The sequence below is a fragment of the Mauremys reevesii genome, linkage group 9 (assembly GCF_016161935.1).
Source record: "Mauremys reevesii isolate NIE-2019 linkage group 9, ASM1616193v1, whole genome shotgun sequence".
NCBI lineage: Eukaryota > Metazoa > Chordata > Testudines > Geoemydidae > Mauremys > Mauremys reevesii.
The window spans coordinates 92,640,697-92,659,346 of record NC_052631.1 but is presented as its reverse complement, the minus strand read 5'-3'; the positions used below and the strand labels follow the sequence as shown (position 1 = coordinate 92,659,346).

The window sequence follows — 18,650 nt, the reverse complement described above, 5'->3', positions numbered from 1 at the left end:
CTGCAGCTGTAATTTTATCTGATTTCTTGTCAGGCATTCTGATGATCAGAACAGGACTTTGGAAAACAGAAAGGACATAATAAGTGAAATAGTGGTCCTAACGGTGGAAATAATGCAAGTAGATATGTGTAACAATAGCACTGATTCCAGCACATAGCAGAATACCTGGGAATGAAAAGACTGACAAAGCAGCAAGCAAGCTCTAAAAGATGAGGAAGTGGATTGGATATTAACATACCCGTATGTGGTCAAGAATTTAAAAGTGTGGTCCTGAAAGAGCTTGCGAAGAAATGGCAAGAACTATGGACGAAGGAAACAAAAAGATGAAGACTTTATGATGTCTGCGCAAATCAAAGCTAATGTTATACTCCATAGCCACGATAGAAAAAGTAAAGTTGTCATTTTTAGAGTGTTAACCAGTCATTGAGCCTTAAGTGATAAATTAAACATTAAAATATATGCAGATGGGCTTTGTAATGTGTGCAAAACCAAAGACACTATTGATTGTGCTCTATGGCATTGTGGGTGTGATGGGGGCGGCTGCCCCTCACTGGCAGTAAAAGGGTTAAAAGCAGCCCTAGGGAGGCTGCGCTGGAGGCAGTTAATTAGAAAGGGGCTGAGAGCAGCAGCCAATCATGGCCCGGCAGGCTGATATAAGAAGGGCTGCAGGGCAGAGCAGAGTTCAGCAGCTGACTGGAGCTCGAGGGGAGAAGACCAGGTTCCTAGCAGAAGGAAGGAGCATTAGCTCTTGGGACAGAGCAGTGCTGCAAGCAGGGACCAGGGGAGCTAGAGAGAGCTCCTGGGTGGCTTCTAGAGTCTGCAGGCTGCAGCCCTGAGGTAGGGGCAGAAGAGGGTGCTGGAGCCACATAGGAAGCAGCCCTGGGACAATGGACTGCAGTTGCCACTGAGGGTGTGGCTGGATCGAGACTGCAGGTCCCCCAGAAGGGAGGAACACAGAGTGCGGCACAGCCCCAGGGCAGTGTCACTGGGAGTGGTGGGATCCTGGAACAAAAGTGATGGTGACGGGGCACCACCAGAGCAGGGCACTCTTGCAAGCAGAAGTAATTCCCATGACAGCCAGCAGGAGGCGCCAGAGTGGTGAGTGAAACACATCACAGTGGGCACTATTCTAAGGAAAGAAAGCTCCTTTATGAAAAATCGAGTCAGCTTGGAATCCAAGATTTTTTTCCCTAAAGGTGAAAATGCAGTAGTGCAGAAAGAGCCTTGCCAAGTTTTCTTAAGGATAGCAGGCTGATTGAAAGGAGGTATAAAAAAACCAACCCCCCTCCCCCCAACACTGGATAAAAACAAATGAAGAAAATAGCGCTCATAGCATTCTGTGATGAGGCCACTGTGCCAAAAAACAAACAAAAAAAGGAGGCGGCTGCAGAGAGGAACCACAATCTCTCTCCGGATAGTAGGGAATGAAGACACCTGTAAGGAACGGGAAGGCTCACAAAGGGCGAGGAGAAAGCCAGAGAAATGCTGGGTTGGAAGATAGTCCCTGGAGACCGTGGCAAGGAGTCTGGCGGAATGAACCTTGATCACTTGTCCTAGGTCCCTGGACTAGAACCCAGTGTAGGGGGCAGCTTGGCTTCCCCTACCAGCCGCTGGTAAGGATGCGTGAAGCCCCTAAGAAGGAGATAGGGACTAATAAAGGCCTTAGGATGTATGACTCACGGGGCCCAGAACTGAGGGTGGCAGGCCAGATGGAGGGATTTGACGTTTGTTTTTGCTGGATTTTGTTGCCCCAGAAGGGATGGAACTAAACGTGACCTGGCAGAGGGCTGAGTCAGGAGAGGAGGCAGACCACCATGGGCCGGCACATAACTGTCAGTAGGGGGGCTGAGGAGGAGAGAACCTGCTACACCACACCAAGGCACGAGGGGGCGTGCCAGCACTGAGTCTCGTCTTCAATTCGACATGATTTTGAAGAAGCTTGTGACAATTCAATGGTGAAAGTGTAATTTATTTGGTAGTTCAGGGAATAATCCTTTAATCTAATGAGCAAAATGTGCCTCATAAGAAACATTTAGGGTTGGATGCTAAATGCCTAGGGGATTTGGATGCCCTGTTCCCAATAATTTCAATGAGACTCAAGTGACCAAAACCCTTATCCAGCTTTGAAAACTTCAACCTTAAACAGGAAATGGGCTGTTACTGAAGTAACCCTCCATCTCTCTTCTCCCTCAACAGTATCGCAGAGGGTGAGTCCATGGCAGAGAGAACTTTACTACAAGATAAGGGTGTGGGGCCTGATCCAGCTCTCAGTGAAGTCCACGGGAAGGATCCTGTTGACTTCAGTGGCAATTTATCGGGCACATCGATAACAAAGGTACAACTTTAAAGAGCCTCTAAACTACTTAGCAAAAGTCTCTGTGAATAGCAATTGGACTCTAGCTGCTAATTCACTTAGGCACTTCTGAAAATGTTAGTGAAAACATTAGCAAAAAGTACCAGTATCCGGTTACCCTTCTTATGCACGAGTGCCATGCTGTTTTTCTGCCGCCGTTATTTTATTTGAGGACTGTGCAAAGTATAACACATAAAAACGTTCTTATATATAAAAAAAAATAGTTTGTGGTCTAAGCTTACACCAAATCTCAACCTCTTAATGACTAAGGGTCTGGAGTTGTGTGTTGCCTGATCAGTCTCAATTGTATTATACTTTATTATTATTTACTAATTTTATTTGTATTGTGGTAGCAATAAGATTCACCAGCCAGGGATCAGGATGTGGGGTGGGGTGGTGTGTGTGTGTGTGCGTGCGTGCGTGCGCACGCAGTGCCTAACACAACAAAGGGAATCCCTGCCCCAAGGATCTTGGTTTAAACACCCTGCAATGTGATTTAATCTCATAATGAAAGACGCACACATTGATGCAGTCGGAGCCTTGAAATAAGTTTTCACTGATTTTTTTTTAATATTCAGCATGTGTAACGTCAATACTTGATGGTAATAAAGAGCAAGAGAAAAGCAGGTTTGTGTGGACTTAAAGCGAGTATCATAGCTATCAGTAAAGTACGTCTGAGAGCTACGACTGAGAACGTTTACTTTTGGATGATACATGTAAAGTATCTAATGACTTACTGTGTGAGAAACTTTAGAATGGTGCTTTAGCCTAATTAAGGCCAACATCATTAACTAGTCTCCAGATTAATAGTGTTCTTATCGACTTTCCTTTTCCTCTTTACAACAGCCAGCTAGAGTGGCATGGTTACAATGCAGAAGGCTTTTCATTACTCATCGCAATTTGTCCCTTCTCCACACACGGCTGTTTCGATCAATTTGCATCATCATGTTTTATCCTTGGACAATACAAACCCAGCTTGGTCTTCGGTACTTTCTCCTCTCTTCTCTTAAGCATTGTCCGCACTACAACGTGCTCTTCTTAAAAGTTGGTTTACTGAAAATTGTTCATAATCACACTCCAGTATGAGACATACAATAAAATCCCCAAGGAAAATAAACTAGAAAAAAACAAACAGATCAGTCCTTGTCAGCATACCAAGGAGAACAGGTGCATTCTCTCTTATAGAGCTGACTACTACAGAATTAAACCAAAAGTTCAGGGTTAAGAACCCAGTGTTCTTAGTCTGGGGAACTGCTTTTCAGTCCACCCAGAAACATCAATGCCATCTCTGAAATCCGCCTCATCCTGTCATGCTGGGGCTCCGGCTGCACACTACAGAAAACCTTAGCAATCACTGAAATCACTGAGGATTTTTCTTTTAAGAATGAACGTTATATGTGTTACCCTGGAAACTGCATTTTTTTTTGGAAAGCAAGTGTAATTGAGCCATCAAGGAGGAAAAACCAGACACTTTGCTCTTCAGCTACTTCTCCCTGTGAATGGCCAGAGAACAAAAGAATCCATTGCTGTAGAGAATTGACTTTGGAATGAATGAAGAGAAAATGGCTTTGATGCAGCCAGTGTCTGCCGGAATCAAGAGCAGGGATGGAAGCCACTCCAGGAGCAGATTCGTTCATTATGCTTTTGGCCACACAAGAGGATAAGGCCCCATCTACACCTAATTTTGACATCCGTCTTATATGCCCTGAGCCCCGAGTTCTGCTCCCCCTAAAGCTAATGGGACTTCTGCCTTTGCTTTCATTGGGAGCACTAACTGCTCCAGTGACACCACAGGGATGCTTTAAGAAAGGTACAGGAGGAATACAAAATCCTTGTGATTTGTGAGTGAGTGTTAATGGATTGAGTGCATGAGGGGAGCAGCAGACCTTCACTGGACACCAGGACACCCTGAATATTGAAGGGCTTATGGTCATGCTATCATGTAAATACAGAAAAGGAGCGCTCAGGTTATTTGGTTTTTACGGAGCTGATCAAAGTACAGCTGTATATTCTAATTCTCCACAGCGTGAGCTAAACAACATTTTTTTGCTTCTTTGGAGCTTTATTAACAGCTGCTTATGCATGTTAACATCTCCTCCTCCACCTAAAATATTGTCCTCTCAGAAGACAATGTGGTTAGATGTTTGGCTGAATTCGAATAAGATACAATTTTTAGCAGCAAGAGGAATTAAGAATTGGAACAGCTTACCAGGGGAGGAGTGGACTCACCATCACTTGGAGTCTTTAAAATGAGACTAGATATTTTTCTAAAAAGATGCTTTAATCCATCTTGTGAGAGAAATTCTTTGACCTGTGTGTATAGGCGGTCAGGCTGTATGGTTCTAGAGGTCCCTTGGTATCTATGAATCTATATATCCCCCTTCTCGTCCTCTTCCTCCAGAAGCCATGGGGGAAAAAAGGATTGCCTACAGTACCTTCAGCATGTTCATAACACTTAGAGTTCTGCATTAAGGCAATGACTATAATCAAATCTCAGCTGGTTGCCTGTAGGGGTCAGGCAGGAAATTTTACCCCCAATTCCAAATTGGCCAGATGTATTCTGGGTCTTTTCCTGTGAAGTAATCAGGGATTGGCCACAGCTGGAGACGGGACACTGGTGGACCAGTGCTCTGAGGTGGGACAGAAAATCCTCCTAGATGTTAGGCTGGTGCTCATGTGCTCAGGGTCCAGTTTTGTGGTCTGAAAGGAATTTTTCCCCAGGTCAGATTGGCAGGGATCTTGGAATGTTTTGCTTTTCTGTGCAGCATGGGGCATGGATTGCTTGCCGGGATCATCTGGGTATCTCACCTAATCAATCCCCTGCCATTGCATGGGCCTCTGGCACTGGTGCACCTCAGTCTCTTCTGTTCTCTGCCTGTTGCATGCAATGGTTCATTCTCTTGAGGAGTGATATTCTTTGGTCTAACTAAAGCCATTGAGCTCAATTTAGAGGTATTGGGGCGAACTGTAATGGCTGGTGGTATACAGGAGCTCAGGCAAAATGTTCTAATAGTCCCTTCTGGTCTTAAACTTTATGAAACATAAGCAACACCAAGTCTGGCATTGTTGCAGGGCTGCTCCTGGACTATGTTGAGTGTATGATTCTGTTTAACACCCAAGACTGTCTTGCGTTGTGCTTCCAAAGATATCCTTCTCTGTGTAGTGCATTGCCTGCTGCAGCCCAGCCAAACGGCACACCACTGCTACATGTACTAGCTGTCCCAGTTACTGGTGTGTCTTGTCAGCTGCCACTCTTCCCGTGCAGATTTCTGTACACCTCCCCTCTGGCAATGCACCACGCTCTGACAGTGAAATGTGAAAACATCAGGTTGCATTTTGCGAGGCGCATTGAGTTATGTGACGTCATGTAACCCAACCTGATTGGTGTACTCTGACATGACAGCTCAAATTAAAATGCAACGTCAGTTGGAAGTTTATAAAAATTGCATTGGAAAGAGTACTTTGCCAGCATTTTAAAATCTCCTGCCTGTGAAAGAATATCATTCTGAAATTTCCTTAACTAATTATTTTAAGAAATTGACTAACCCCTAAGGGATGAGAATTTCTATATTATAGTGGCACTATAGTAGTGCATACTTGAGATTTGCACTTAAAGCAGGGAATATGCTTCTCTGTTATGGTGTGTCCTCCCTAAACTTATAGAATCATAGGTGTGACTGGGGTCCTGGGGGAGCCAGCTGAGGTCACTCAATTAGGGTGAACTGCAAAGAATGGGGCAGACAATCCCCAGATCTGGTGGATATTCCAGTACTTAGATTTACCAAGCCAGTGCTAAACAGCTTCTGTTATACTTTACTGGTTACTCAGAAGTCCAAAACACAGTTCCCTTAAAGTAACCCAGCCTCAGGCCTCCACCTCGTTACCCAAGTCAGATATGATGAGGATTAATGAAAATCTTATTTCATCATATAAAAAAGTTGTACCAATCCCAAAGGTAACCCTCCCAGGTTAATGAATATTCCAGACCTTACCCAAATACACACTTACAGCCAGTTCTTATTAACTAAACTATATTTTATTAAAAAAGAAAAGATCAATATACATATAGACATGAGTTCAATTCTTGAGGTTCAGATTCATAGCAGAGATGGTGAGCTTTGTAGTTGCAAAGAGTTCTTTTAGAATTTAGTCCATAGGTTATAGTCCAATATTATATTCTTCCCACTTGCTGGAAAGCTCTTTGCTGTGACCTGGGTCAAACAGTTCCCATTGTGTAGTGCTACCTCTGAGAGGTTTCTATTGTACACAGTTCCTGGGTTTGTGTGCATTTCCTCAATAAGCCATTAACATTGTTTGTTTGGCCTTTTTATTGTTGTACCTAAAAGGCTGCTTGTGGGTGTTTTCAAGCTCACAACATGTTTCAGTAACACATACATAGCCAAACTTCATAACTTCACATACAACAACAGCACACACAATCCAACAAGATATTAATGTCTAGCAGATCAAGACTTTTAGAATGATACCTCACAAGACATACTTTGTAGTAAACATATCCTAATTACATGACATGAATATTGGGGTGCCAGGGTTTGTCAGACATATTTTTGGTGAGTCAAACCTTTGATTTCAATGGCGGCTAGGTGCCTAAATGACTTTGAGGATCTGGGTGTCGGTCACCATGGCTGCAAGAAAAGCCCATTTAAAAGGCCTTTGAAAATTTTTACCAAAATACTACACATATGCACATCCCAGGGGTAGGTGAACATGTGGTTGTCAGAGGTGAGAGGTCAGTTCTGTGTCCATAATACATTTATGCCATAGTGGATTTGTGTGTCTGTTATACATTTAAGTAGTAGCTTTTGAATGAGAGCTGTTTAAAGGTTTCAGGTGTCTATGAAACGGCCCCATTTATTTCTACTGAAGATAGTTGGTACAAACTTCCTGACCTGATCCTGGAATGAAAGACTGTGTCATGTGCATGTAGAACTAAGGTGACCCAAATCATTTCTATATGAGAGAGGTGACCCTCTTGTGCTGTGTGGTTTGCCGGCTCTCTCATGTTATTTTGGCGCTTTTCAAGCCTAGTCTGAGTTCCTGAACCCTTTTCTTTGCTATCTCAAACCCATGTTTTATTAAAAAGGGATTCTATTTTTAATAATGCTTTTTTAAATGAAAGGCTGGCTGGGTGCTAGGGACAGCAAATCCTTTGAAAAGTTAGCCTGGTACAGATGAGTGCCCTACAAAAAGCCCACACTGCAGCTATGTTTCCAGAAGAACTTTCCTGCCTCCCCAGCTCCTCTGCCATTTTTTCTTTGTCTTTCTCTATTTGTTTCTCATGCTGAAGCTTTTGGCTTCACCATGTTTTTTCCCCAATGGAATTTTTCTCTCTGCTTCTTTAGCATCAGATCCACTGACCATTGAAGTCAGTGGGAATCTTTTCATTGACTTTGTAGCAGGTATTGGTCCAGCCCTAAGGAGAACATACGCCCAGTAATATGTGACATCAAAGTCTAGCTTTTGGGTGTTCGAGTGTGTTCAGAATTAGGCAAAAGATATTTGCTCATCCCTCGTTACTGCGTAACTTATTTTAGCCAGATATTTCAAACATATCTATTATCACTCTGAAAATGCTACCATATTCTACAGTAATGGGCCAGAGCACTACAGCTGACAATAAAAATCCTGCAGATTTTACGTGAAATCCCCCCTAAAATCTACTAGAGCGGAGATGGTGTAATTATAAAAGCCCATGCAATGATCTAGAAGCTCCCATTATTAAACTTCCTCTTGTCCTCACTAACACCATAAGAGTTTACCTTCTTACACAGGGCCTGATTCTGTAACCCTCGTGCATGTGGATTAGCACTTAACTCACAAATAGTCCCCTTGAATCAATTTTTGTATTCAGTTACACTAGGATAGAACCAGAGCAGTTCCTCTGCCCTCTTAGAATATGGGGTTTAAGATTCAGATTCAGCAAAGCACTTAAGAACATGCTTAATTTTAAGCATGTAAGTAATCTCATCCCTACTCAGCAAAGCATTGAAGCAAGTGCTTAAGTCTCCTTTAGTTCAGTAAACCCTCATTTAACTCATTGGGACTATTTGTGTGTGTAAAATGTAAACCTGTACATAGGTGCTTGCAGGATCGGGGCCTATTTATAACAAGTTGTGTTTTAGTTATGAGTTTGTTCTATGGGTATCTCATGGATGAGTTAAAAGTACAGTCTGGCTTTTTCCTTATAGTTTAATTTCCAGTGTTTCTTACAGCCTTTGGGATTTCTGTGGCTTTCTGAATTGCATGTAGCTTCCATAAGTCAGTTAGACGCTCTCAGACATATGACTTTATGTGAGGATTTCTTTTTCTGGCTTCTCTCTAAACTATGGGCAGCAGCATTTGAAGGATTACTATGAGCGCCTTTTGGAACAAATAAGAAAACTGTCCTTTATTACTTAGGGGAAAGCTCTTTTATCTTGATTATTTCAATGACTTCTGCGTCCATTGAGGCTAAAGAAAAACAAATAAAAATTATCCCCTGACTTTGTGAACCAGGAATTAATAGTTAGAAAAGCTAAAAGAACACAGGGTCTGGGAGCATTGCCTGAAAAAATACAGAATGATTAAATATTTACTTAAGGTTTTGTTGCTGTAATTATTTGACCCACCCTTTACATTTAAATAAACTTGATGGAAGCCAGGAAATTTGACATTATGGAATGTTTGCTTTCCTTATGCTATGTGAAAAATGGACCATTTTTAATCTGAAGTTTAAATTTTGTTTTTTTCTCCCTGTTGTTGCATTCGTATCTAAAAGACATTTTTGTATAATCACATGGAGCAGGAGTGTCAACCCAGGGAAAGGGGCATCCATGGGGGATTCCTGTGCCCTGATGATCTCTGGTTATCAGAATGGCCTTGGGAGCCATTGTCTCTGGTGTGTAATAGAGCACCTCTAAAGGCTGCTCTGTGTTGGGGAGTGGACCAGTTGTCAGATGGCCCCATGACTGGGAAGTGGGACATACATTTGGCTTTAAGCTGTGGGATGTGTTAAGCGTAGCTCAGAGGAATCCCCGGATCTGGCCCATGGTACGGACCGAATAAAGAAGGCCCAGAGTAGAGAGAGATGTACTGGGGGCCTCATCTCAGAGTGGCTGAGGGGCCAAGTTGCAGTTGAGGATGGATTTAGGATCACTGAGTTGGAGGGGGTTGTGTTTGGGGAAGAATTCTGCAGGGTGCCTTGGCTGTGTTGGATGAGACTGAAGAGCGCTGAAATGGATCTGGGTGTGACTGACATGCCAATTATGTTTTTACTGAAAATCAGATGCCAAAGAAAGCAAATAGCTAGCCCAAAACCAGAACCTCTTAATTAGCTGGCATGGGATTTGGGGAACATTTACAAGCCAAACAGACAATGTGCATGGAAAGACATAAATCAAATTGTACAATGAACACATGCAGCCCTTGGATCAACTGTATGGAACGTTGCCATAAGGTCTAATAAAAGAAAACAGACAAAACTCCTCAATCAGTAACACAAAAGAGATCTATGAAGACCCTCTGCAATCCCAACACAATACCATGGTCAACTCTAAAGCTCAGGTGAATCCTTCAAAGGTAAAATGGCTGTAATACATTGTAATTAGGCAGGGTTAAGACATGTGAGATTAATTCTAGAGCTGGTCGTGAATTTTTTGGCAAAATGTTTTTTTGTCAGAAAATGCTCATTTGTTGAAACTGAAAGTGTTCACAGGAAAGGGTCGGTTTCAATAAATTTCCTCCTCCTATTTTTTTTATTTTTATTTTTGAAAAACCAAACCAAACCCTTGAAATTGTCAAAATGGGACACTTTGACTTTTTTTGAAATTTGCTGAGACTCGGACATTTAGACATTTTTGAAACAAAAGTTCTGTATTTCAGTACAAAATGACTTTGAAATTTAAATTATAGAAAAAAAATTAAAGATCAAAATTGAAACAAAACATTTCAGAATTATTGGAACAGTGTTTCTGTTGACCTGATCTGAATTATTTTTTGGTTTGTGGGAATTTGAGATTTCAGCTTTTTGTACTGATTTTTGGGATGGGAAAATCTTCTGAAATTTCAAATTCTTGCAAGTCAGGAAAACTGTTTTCCAGCCAGCTCTGATGAAATGAGCAGTAGACACTCATGCAGTCTTTAGTAAAACCAAACAAATAGATCCATGTTGATAAGTCAATGACATCAGCTGCTTCATTTGCCCGACTTTCCCACAGTAAAAGATGGATAGGACCTTTTGTAGGTTCAACTTCATTTCAACTTTCATTAAAAAAAAATCAAATTGGAAACTACATGATGTTAATTGATCTGTGTTTTGAAAATGTAAAGTCTATGGAACTGTGCATAAAAGCATTTAAACCCATGGTTGAGCTGCCACTGCTACAGAAAACCACCTGTTTATTTGAATTCTGGCCTTCATGGGTTCCCTAGGAGCCTGTATATACTTGAGAAATTTTCTAACTGGCTTTAAAACTGGGTCAGCTAAACTCATTTAAAAAGTATGGACAGCCATAAGGCAGACCCTGCTTTGGGTGGTTTAAAACGGCACGATGTAATTTCACTGAACTGGCCTCAAGACCGTCTTCAAAGTGATTGTGAAACTAGTTTGGTAAAAATGGATCAGATCATCTTAAACTGCCAAAAATCTATACTACAGCTCTAACCTGTCTTAAATAATTCAATTGGAAATGGCTTTAAAATCAGTTTAGAAAATTTCCCAAGTCTAGACAGGCCCTAAAAAGTCAATTATTTTTAGGAACACTCATCAAGCCAAAAGTGAGCTATTTAAAAAAAAAAAAACAAAAAAAAAAACAAAACCTATTTCATTATTAACAGAAATAAGTGAAACTACACATCTAAAAATTTTAATTCTCTCTGTGGAGTGGTTATAGAGTTACTGGTCCTCCACAGTTACCAGAGACGATGTGTTGTAGAGGGAGCTTAATCAAGATAGGGCCTTCCCTCTCTTCGTTTTTGTGTTTGTGTCCTCATGCTACATGCTCTTCATTTCACTGAGACTGGACAGCAAAACTAGGCTGGCCTTTTTCACGTTTTGATCATAGTCCGTTTTACTTTCTGATTCTTATGTGCTCCTGGCACAATACTGTTGTGTTAGGGCTTCCAAAATTGTAGAGGAATGTTTTTTTAAATTTAAAACCAAATTGTTCTCACTGATATTTTTATTAATGTTTAATTAAAATATTTCTCTTGGTTCTCTCTCCCACTTTTTTCTGTGCAAAATCTTTGTGTTATGGTCCTAAGAATCCCATATGATATCAAACAATGTGTTTTTACATTTTTGCTCGATCCTTTCCCTTCTCCTGATTAACTATTCTTCCCAGAGGTGTTTAGCTTGCCAAGGCTTTTTTTTAATCAGCTTGTCTTCCTCCTGGCTAATCAACCCCAGCCGGTTCACTGAGCCTCAGAAAAGATCATTTTTAAATACGAGTGTTTGTTAGCTACTAGACATCTTTGTGTTCTTGTATCATAACCTGGCTGTGATAATTCTTCCTTGTCCATTCTGGGTTTGATAGATGATAATTAGTGTGGTACTGTGTGTGAGTGCTGTGGTGCCACAATTCTAATAATGCACTCTACATCTGCCTGCAGTATTCCAGCAGGTGGCTCGATACTGATAACGTGATGTCAATCAAAACATCATCTTTGGAATATTGAAGTGTTGTTATGCTCTGTGATGATGTCGCTGGCCTAGGCTAACACTTTTGTCTTCTCTAAGGACACAGATAAAGCCCACATGATGTTAAAAGGCCTTAAACCGTTTGAGCTTTGGCAAGAAAAACATGTGGTTCTTGCTGATATGGTCAAGCTGTCAATTTAACATGCTGTCTGGTTGCTTCGATTCCAAAGCGCTTGGTCTACTATCCACGTGCAGTCTTTAATATTACAGGTGTTCTAGAAAATGACGAATCCTTCCTTTAATTTACTCCTCTTCAATCTGTGACATACTCAGTCAAGCCACTGAAATGGGGATCCCACTGGGTAATGAACTCAGAGGAATTCTGTTGAACAGTAAATCCCTTACACAGCCTACTGCAACCTCAGCTCTAGAACAATGGCAGTGATCAACTAACTAACATGCTTGGAAAGTTATGAGTATCTCCCGGGTTCAGCTTTTGGGCTGAAATGTTCTGATGGAAACTCAGAAGTCAGGAAACATGACGTTAAGGTTGAATGTTCCCCTTTGCATGTACAGAATATGGTCTTCAATGATATTTGTGAGTTATATAGATACACCTATAGAGTCTGGACATAGGTTTCTGACTCCTTTAGACCAGTAGGTGGATGGCTAGAGGGATTTGATTGGACTATTATAAAGGCAGAGGCCATCTGCAAACTCTGGGTCTGATCGTCAGCGATCCCTCGAGGTTGAGGATGATCTTTCACAGGTTTTATTTTTCATGGGTGACTGAGGAGTCCAATCCTTGACCAAAGGCTCATTGGCAGACATTGCAGGTGGTGTTGGAAGACAGGGTTGGGCCGCGGTTGCTGCGTGACCATTGTCTTTCATTTCTTTTCTGGAGTTTTTCTCTGACCAGGGCAAGGTAATTTTCCTCAAAAGTGAACGTTCCTTCTCTGGCAAGTCTTTGCCAGTTATCCCTGTCCTGGTCTGCTGTCTCCCAGTGTGTGGTATGGATGCCACATCTTGTGATGTTTATCTTGAGGGTGTCTTTAAAGCATTTCTTTTGGCTTTCCCGTTTCCTTTCTCCTCTGGTCAGCTGGGTGTACAGCAGTTGTTTTGGTAAGCGTACATCAGGTATTCTCTGTGAGGACACTGACATTAAAATGCACGACGATTCTCCCACTTTATATTGAGGATCTTCTGAAGAAAGGGCTGGTGCTGGTGTTCCAGGTTTTTCAGGTGTTTTCTATACGTCACCCAAGTAGAGAGTGGGATTACCACCACTAGGATTTGGACTTCAAACACCTTGCAAATTCCAGAGGATGAGATATTCAGATTGAGGGTTCTGTTTCAGGCCCATCTCCAGAAGGAATCTCAAACTTATAGCAGCCTTTAGGAGATGCGACTCTTTAAAAGATAGGCTATTATAGTGTCATCCTCAGAAAGGTGAAAGAACCTGGGTGTATCAGAAGGAGTAGGAGGGATAGCTCAGAGGTTTGAGCATTGGCCTGCTATACCCAGGGTTATGAGCTCAGTCCTTGAGGGGGTCACTTAGGGCTCCGGGGCAAAATCAGTACTTGGTCCTGCTAGTGAAGACAGAGGGGGCTGGACTTGATGACCTTTCAGGGTCCCTTCCAGCTCTATGAGATAGGTATATATCTCCATGTATCAGAAAGATTAGTTTAGTGTTTGCTGCAGAAGGTTGACTAGAGTGGCAATAATTATCCAGTGGGCAGGACCAAAACACATGTGATATTGAGGCATGTGAGTTGCATTTCCAGCGGTGCCTGTCATCTGACTGGCATTCAGATGCATCTGTTTAGTATCTTTGTCAGACCACATTTCATGGGTCAATGAATTTCCCCTCCTTCTCTTTCTCCTTCTTGCTCTGTCTCATTCTCCATTTTTTTTCCTTTTTTCCTAGCTGTCCCAATCTCTTGTCTTTAGGTTTTCCAGCTAATCTTCCTCCTTTAAGTTTTCATGCAATACAAGTCCATAAGGTATGGATGGATTATCCCAAATCTCCACTTCAATAAGAGGCTGCTCTCATAAATTGATGTGCCATATCCTCAGCTGGTGCAAATCAGCATAGAGCTATTGATGCCGGGCTGTCCATTTATACCAGGTGCTGCGCTAGCCCTATTTGATTGTTTTCCTTTATTATTTTTATCTTATCATCTAAACAATGGCCAAATTGCAACTTATCCTTTAAAGTTTTCTACTCCGAGTTATATAGTCACATATTGAATGGATTCCACTTGCATGGACTTTAACCACTTAGTAAATTTGCAGTGTTGTGGTGATGTTTTAAAAGAAAAAAATCTCTTATTTAGAGGGAAATCTAACTCAACCACTGCCTGGTGGCTGAATTCAAGCCTTTTGAAGTTGCTCAGGAAGATTATTCTTTTCAGTTGGCAACACTACATAGATGATGGCATCCATTTCTAATAGGGCTGGTTTTGTGCCTTTGTTTGCAAAGCATCCATAGCAAAAGTACCATCCTGGGTGTCAGATATAATAAACAGAAATTAACAGAATGGCTGCTTTGGAAGTTTGTGTTCTCATTGCTTAAACTTTTGTTTTATTTTTATTATGTGTTTAGAAAAAAGGAAGTGCTGAGATACCGGTATCAAGCTGGGAGAAAAATAGATCATGCTTCGACAATGTGACCTCAGCAACAGATTCACAAATGTCCCTGTTAAGCCAGTTTCCAAGAGCCTTGGGTTGAAAGGAAGATCTGTTCTATTAGCCACCAGAGGGAGCCCATGGCATCACTTGAATGTTGCAGATTCCCATTGACAAGATCATGTCAATATGCAGAGTTTCAGTGGAATGGTTTCAGCAGAAGCAGAGACCTGGCTCCATATGCCCATGAGCCTTGATGAAAATCCAGCTGAATTTACTTCATTGTTTGTTGGTCCATGAAAGGAGGATAACTGAGAGAGAAAACAAAAGTGAAAATTGTAATGGCGGTATGTAAAAAAAAAAAATATACGCAGACAAAAATTACAGCCAGTGGAATGATTTGAGGCGCCATCTCAAAAGGTGCTGAGCATTCTGACTCCAATGCTGCAAAGCACTTAAGCACGTTTAACTTTAAGCACATGAGCAGTCCCATAATGTGCTTACGGGCTTTGCTGGATCAGGCCCAGAGTGCTTAGCACCTTTCAGTATTGAGCCATAGGACAATGTAGTATTGTTGCTTTTTCCCAGGTGTTGGTCTTGTATTAGGTTAACTGCTATGGATGACTGTTCACTAAGATCACTCCCTAGTTGTAAAGGGGGCCTGAGGATTTCTGGGAGGTTTAACAAAATCAGGGGTTGGTAAATACCCAGATCTAACTAACTCATCATACATCACAAGTGTGTGTGTGTGTGTGTCTGGGTGGTGGCAGGAATCTTCATGTTAGCCACCCCTGCCTTCTGCAGCTAAAGTTAGGTCAAGATTGGCTGTTGCCCACTCGGGGTTCACTGGCACACTTTAATTATGCAGACAAATTAATGTAGCACATATTAGTGTGTTTTAGAACTCACACCATGTAGACACGCCCTCAGTCGGGTACTTGGCTCTCTGCCAAGCAATTGTGCGAGTGTCAATAGGTGTTTGGGCATCTAACTGCCTGTTACAGGAGTGCTCTAGAAATAAGGTGACTGTAGATATGTCAATAGCTAAGGTGCCAGTAGATGGAACTCAAGAATACATAGCATAGCCCCTGGGTTTTGAAGACCCAGTAAAACTTGGTGTTGTGTGCTGCAAATGGCTTCCTTTGTGCTGCTCTTTACATTCAGCTCGTAGCACTGCCCTTTGGCACTGGACCCACGTACTGGTCTCCCACGTCATGCCATTCCCTGTTGTGATGTGCTAATGTACTTGTTAATTACACGGGACCTGACGCCCCTGTCATGTGTGGGACCAAAACTGGAACCGTGACCTCAGTTCTTTGGTCAGAAGAGTTGGAGAGTGCTGAAATGGCAACTTTGGGCGCATGGGTTGGAGTATCTACAGGTGATCTAGAACTACCCTTTGTAGATGGGCGCAGGAGTGTGGTGTAGCTAACTGAAGAGAAAAAGTACTACTTAGAGGTTAAAGCACAGGAATGGATGTAAAAGATCTGGGTTCTAGACTCGATGTCCCTACAGATTTTCTAAGTTTGACTTTGGGCAAATCACTTAACTTCTCTGTACTTCAGTTTCCCCACCTGCACAATTGGTATAGTGATTGTTCATAAAGGGGTGTTGTTGCACTTGGATGTTGGTAAAGCATTTTGAGGTTGTTAGGCTGAAGGCAGTGTCAGAGTGTAAGCTCTCAGTTACTATTTCATGTCAGTATTGATAGGATGGTCAGGGAGTTGCTTCTGACTTCCTCCACCATGAGGAGGGACACCATAGTACAAAACCTTGGGTGGTAAATTAAAAAAGCAAATGTGAAGAATCCCCAAAGGCCCCCTCCATCCACAATGGGTCTGGTCCCCATGGCACATTTTTTCTACCCTCCTCCGAAGCCCCGAGACTTACTCCCATTATTACTAGATAATGCTCAAGGGAGTTATGCTTTGGAATCCCGCCTGTTAAAATGAAAACACACTCCTGTAATTAAAACCTCAGAGACGATATATTCATATTCCTAGGAGTCTGGGAGTACTGAGAAAGGCAGATGGTGAGAAACTCACACTTTCGTGTATGCATATTTAGAATCCCCTCTTTAATTTTGGTAAGCTTCAGAGCTCTCTGTTTCCATATTTATTCTTGGAATTAAGCTCATGCTTTTATTTCCCCCCTCAGTGACTGATGGGTAAATATCACAAGTGTTTGAGCCAATAAAGTCCCTTCTTTAACTCCACCCCATTTGTCCTCTTTACAGTCACTCAATAGAGGATCCGTGCCATTGCACTAATCTATGAGCAAGCAATCCATGTTGCAATCCATGCCAACAATAGGATTTATCATTCCACAGTGGCTGGAGGGTGCCTTCAGTCTTGCTGTCAGCAGTCCGGCATACTCCATTGAACTGTTCAGAAGATGACAAACTCTTCCTTTTGAAATGGATTTCTTGTGACCGAAAGACCTCATCCACAAGGAGTTCCATGTGCATAATCCAGCCGCACTGAAGTCATCCTGAATTGAAGTCAGTTGCAGGGTTGGGGGCTAAATCTGTAACATCGGCAGAAGGCTAATAACAAAACAAAACAAAAACTCAATACTGGCAATTTGTCCTAGATATTCAGTAAATACTCATTCGGGTGATTGTGGAGGAGGTAAGGACTATTTTTCTCAGGGGAAGGATATTACATTTATTCGCGAGAGCCTTTCTGGCTCTCATTTTGGAGCATGCCATGCCCAGAGAACAGAGGCTGAATGTATTTGCCAGTCAGAGGGATTTATAATCACTGCCCCAGTCACTTTCCTCCAATTCCATTCCCTTTGGCAGCAGTGCGGCTGAGTGTGTGGTGGGCACAAACATGATTCATGGCCTGGTAGTCAATATTCACAGTAATAGCATGTCATAAAACACCAGGTAAGAGGACAGAGCGTGACTCAGTCTCCTCTATAACCTGGGAAACAGAACTCTGTTATGATTAATGGGAACAATATTCTATGACTGGCTTCCAGTAAAGCGCATCACATTGTGCCATTTTTTGGAAGTAATCGTGTTTTGCAAATGCTCCCCTCTCACCACACGGACTGAGAAAAAGAAGAGTGGGGTATGTACTTACACCATTGACTCTTAGACTTTTTTGGTCCATACTCTACAAAATGGATGAAAAATATCCTGCGACCTAAAATCCACAACCCTTTGTGGATGGGATTTGGGTCCTGGAACGTTTTCTCAGGCATTTTGTAGTGCCAACCACTATTCTAGTTCAGTCCCCACCTTTTGGCAGGTGCTGCATTTTGTTCTTCAGTAAAGAGTCAAAATGAACCTGAAATACCCAAACCCTGGCAGACAGACCCCAGTTGTGGATAGGCAGGATTGAACCTGGAACCTCTGGGGCTTAGTGCATGAGCTTCTACTGCATGAGCTAAAAGCCACATGGCTGTTAGCTAAAGCTATAGCAGACTCATTAATCTCTAGTGGTCTTGGTGCCACTAGAGGGGACCGAGCACCACACCCAAGAGGTGTGGGGGTTACATTAGCAGTTGTTGATTGTGCTAGGGAAAGCTAAATGGGTTCTATTGACTCACAGAGGTAGATGACTTACCAACCTACTTGGAGATAAGAGGTAGCAGTGACTCTCTAGAGAGGATCTAGAGTATGGACTGAACGGTCCTGATCCTTGGGAGCAGCCAAGCTTGGGGAAAAGATCCAAGCTGAACTTTTTTTGTATCATTGCTTATGGCGTGACAAGTAAAGCCAGATCCCAGAGAGGAGCGTGTTTGCTTGACACGGTGCATGGACTGTTTGAGAGCAGGCTGGAAACAGCACCTGCGCCCAGATTCAAACCAAACCCTAGATCAGAACACGCAGGTCTGAACCTGACCCTGAAGTCTGGGGGCCTGTGATAGCCAGCTGACTTCAGACCACAGCATTATGTGTTGTTTCAGGATAGGCTAATGGGATCCTCAGTCCAGTGGTTTCCATGAACATTTTTACTGCTTTTCCTTTGCAAGTCCATAACATTACTGCCACAGTCCTTGTACTTCACAACAAGTTATTCA

At 42.3% G+C, this 18,650-nt stretch overlaps 1 protein-coding gene across 19 annotated transcripts in view; it reads left to right on the top strand.

Annotated features, from left to right (window-relative positions):
• The window catches only part of GPR50 (G protein-coupled receptor 50), a 280,991-nt gene that overhangs the window by 135,027 nt on the left and 127,314 nt on the right, over positions 1-18,650 (top strand). For 12 of the 19 annotated variants that reach the window (XR_005584875.1, XR_005584874.1, XR_005584868.1 and 9 more), the window contains 2 exons: positions 14,596-14,965; positions 16,855-17,248. The exons of 1 other annotated variant lie outside the window; for it this stretch is intronic. The gene's annotated coding sequence lies outside the window, so the exon portion shown is untranslated. Of the gene's footprint in view, positions 1-33; positions 415-14,595; positions 14,966-16,854; positions 17,249-18,650 lie in introns of those variants that run through there. 6 more of the 19 variants (XR_005584894.1, XR_005584885.1, XR_005584888.1 and 3 more) reach the window with 4 other exon arrangements.